The sequence below is a fragment of the Bidens hawaiensis genome, unplaced genomic scaffold, assembly GCF_021521415.1.
Source record: "Bidens hawaiensis isolate Kalapana, Puna unplaced genomic scaffold, B.hawaiensis_p1.1 tig00037133_1, whole genome shotgun sequence".
Taxonomy (NCBI): domain Eukaryota; kingdom Viridiplantae; phylum Streptophyta; class Magnoliopsida; order Asterales; family Asteraceae; genus Bidens; species Bidens hawaiensis.
In genome coordinates, this window is record NW_027496467.1 from 97,528 (window position 1) to 101,597 (window position 4,070).

Genomic DNA, 4,070 nt, shown 5'->3' on the forward strand with positions numbered 1-4,070 from the left:
AACCAAATTCAATCGAAGATTATGATTCGTTTCCCTTCTTCGTGTTTTTAATAAATTAGCAAGTTTTTCATCAACGTTTTATATTGAGATCGGCTCTATTACATTGTTGACTCGTTGTACTCGTCTTGACAAATAGCTTTGTCTGACTCCTCAGATATCATATGTAAGAGAATGCAATTATTGTAACATCCCGAAATTTCTATAAATAATATTTTATATATTATTTACTTCGGAAGAATAAAATTGATATAGTAGATGGATAATAATATAATTATCGTTTCTCATTTCGGTTAATAAAGTAAAATATGAGTTATTATGAGTCGGGCTTGTGTTGGGTTAAGTAATTTGGGTAATAGACTTGGGTTAATAAGAAAAGGAAGAAAAGACCATGGGCTTAAGCCCATGACCAATAATATATAAGCCATAATTATCTCCTAATCTATTCATTTCTCACCCATTCCATACACCACCCAAAACACACACTTAAGCTCTCTCTCATATTTCTCTCTTTCTCTAACCAAAACCAAGAAGAAGAACCGAACCCGACCAGAGGTAATGATAGTATGATATTGTATAGATCCAAACCCGCTAGATCTAGTTGCGAAACGACGAGCCGACACCCTAAACGGTTAAATTCACGAGATCCGGATGGAATCGGGTATAAACCGATCAAAAGATGAGCTTAGGGGTCAACCTAACTCAGATCTGGATCGAACGGGACGAAAAACGGTGAAAATTGGTGTAAAATGGGGTAAAATACGCTTTTCCGGCCACCGCTCGGTTTTCCGGCACGGCGGCGCCGGAAAGACGGCACTGGAAAGGCGGCGTGCGATAATAAGGGAATGTCAGAGAATTTTTTTGAGATTCTCTAACCTAACCCTAATTCGTTAGCGGGGAAATGTCGAACTAGTAGTAATTCATTAAAGGGGAAATAACGAACTAGCAGTAATTCGTTATGCCCATTCGTTAAGAAGAGATAACGAATTAGAAGCAGTTCGTTAAGCCATTCGTTAAGCAATTCGTTAATGGAGAACTGACTAATGAACCCCCAGTTCGTTATACAGACAAGTTCATTAAAAAGGTTCAGTTCGTTATAAGGGTTTAATTCGTTATAAAGTCCATTCGTCAATAAGTAACGAATGAGCCTCATTCGTTAACGAACTTGATAGCGAAGTAGACTTTGAAAGAATGACAGAAAGGTCCCTGGACTTAAGATAAAATGGATTAATTACAAAGAAGCCCTCGAACTTTATGAGTTAGCAAATAAAATAATAATTTAAAATCCTAATGAAAATTGTGCTAAAACAGTTAATGGAAATAACAGCTCGACCCCAGCCAGGGGCTCTGCTCCTTGGACCCTGCTAGGGGCTACCACCCCTAGAACCACGCTGCTAGGGGCGCTGCCCCCGGACCCTCGTTCGTTGAGGGTTATAATTAAACCAGAAACACGATATCGGTAGCGAAAGATAATTGATACGTGTAATTGTTATACAGTTAGTCGCCCACAACTAAAGAAAAGAATAACCATAAATGGTGAACGTAACCGTATTCAGGTGAGTTTCTAGCCCCACTTCCTTGTTATGTTTTCGGGGCTGTGTGCATACTCGATATGAAGTGTGAATACACTTACCTTAAGTGGTAAGTGTATGCTATAATGTTTGATATATATATATATAGATGTTATGAATGGATGTCTGTCGATGTGTGAACAATCTTTGGATATTGTACGTATCGACAGGGAAAGTAATGTTTTTCGGTGCGTGAACGATCTTCGGATATTGCACGTATCGCCAAAGAGAATGATTGCCAGGTAATAGGGAGTGTGTATGAATGTTACTTTGTGACTTGTTTATTATGTAACTGATGTAACGATAAGAAGTGTGTTGTAGGCAAGTCGAGTTATAGTGTGGTAGAAGTGGTAACAAGTTGGTAAGGGCTAAGTGGCATGACGATAGTACGTGGTAGGGTAAGCCTATATGTGTCTTCGTTATTAAGTTGCACAACGATAGTACGTGGGAGGGCAAGCCTGTACGTGCCTTCGTTGAATAAGTGGCAACACGTAAGTACGTGGGAGGGCAAGCCTCAATGTGCTTCCGTAATCAAGTGGCTAGGATGTAGGGGCAGTAAAGAGGTTAGTGGTGAGGTGAGCAGGTTAGATGAACGACTATGTGTCTTCGGACACATATGTATATTTATAAATTCATGTAGTGGTTGTATGGTAAGTTTCCTGATTAACTAGTTCTCACTCAATGTACCTGGCTTTTAGTATGCACGCAGGTGAATACGCTTAAGGAGCTAGCATGAGAACGACACATGGCAAGGATCGAACGACTGGCGTCTGAAGATGGAAGAAATGATGTTTTAAATGTGATGTATTATGATACGTTTTTAAAGAAAAGTTGTATGTTTTGTAACGAATGATTGAACTTAACATTTCCGCGAAAAGTTTTAATTAACTCTGATTTGTAGAACGGTGTTCATGAGTAAATCCGACATGAAATTTAGGGCACCGGGACCGGGGCCTTACAAGTATACATTATGTTTCTTAACTTATCCTCTTAGTGAATACGAGTCGTCTGTTTAATGACACTCCAACATTTATTTAATACCCCGAATGCCCTTTCGATGTCCTTTCTGGCCGACTCGTGTTTTTTCTTGAAATATTGACTTTTATCGTCAGTCGAGCATTCAAAATTAAGCACCAAAGTGGTCCATTCCGGATAAAATACAGTCGAATAGACTAATCCATATTCATAGTCGACATCATTTGCTGAAAATGAGGAGTCGGGTGCAACTTCGTCAATGATGTTGTTAAAGTAGGATACGAATGTATGACCGCTATGTCATTGTTTGCGCCTGACATACCAAAAAATTCATGCCATATCCAGAGATCAAATGATGCCACCACCACAAGTATAAGTGTTGGACCATCATGATCACCCTGACGATGTTGACGTTGCCCAGCAACTTAGCAGGCTTCCCAATCCTAGCATGTATAATTGAGGCTACCAAGCATCCCATGAAAACCGTGTCGTTATTAATCAACCTCATATACTTTTGTATGTCACTTCGAGTCAGACTCTTCAAATATTTTCGCCCATAGAGTTCAATAAACTCTAACAATAATAATAACAATATTAAAAAAATTTAAGAATAATAAATATAAAAGCATTAAAGTTAACAAAAAAGAATAATTAATTTAAAATAAAATGATAATAATACTCACACTTGTAGAACATTTGAAGGGCCTGACGAGCCACCGTTTTCGAAATCAGTAAATACTCCTCTATGGTGTCACGTATACCAGATGATGAATAGCCGCCGTGCATTTTGCATAGGAGAACTTACATCTCGCGTCCTCTTTTTATTGGAAATATTCATACTCGCATTTTATATCACCAACAATTCATAAAAATAATTGGGGGATTCATCTGAAAGCTAGCGGCTCCAAAATCTTTCCGAATAAAAATCGAGTCTGTAGAAAAATAATCTCTTATTAACTGGTCATGAGTACAAGTCGTCGTGTTTGTGGTTGTGAGCTTTCGCATTGTTCGACTAAGAGCTTAACAGCCTCTCGAACTGTAGAAAAATTACTCCATCTTCTGAATCTGAATCCAGAATAGCGTCGAGCCCGGGTAATAAATGTTGTGCGTATACTCGGGTGTCGAAGGTGAGTCAGAAGACATATTTTAGAGAGGAAAAATGTAAAAAAATAGTGGTGTTTAGTTGTATATGGGTATATGAGTTTAATTTTATGGTATATAAAGAAAAATGATTTTTTTATTGTTTTACGGTCATATGACCGTTGTAGGTCCCACCTCACCCCTCAACATCGCCCTTCTTCACAATACCGCCCCTCCTCATTCCCACCACCCCCACTACAACCACCACCCAGACTATTATTTTTCTTTCACCATTAATTTATCAAAAGAATAATACCCTTAACACTATTTTATATATTAGATGTTTATACAAATTATTCATATATAACGCTATTTTTTCTGTTTCCGTACTCCCCAATCTTTACTCATATCAACACCACTCATATACTTTATCTTGAAAACATACAC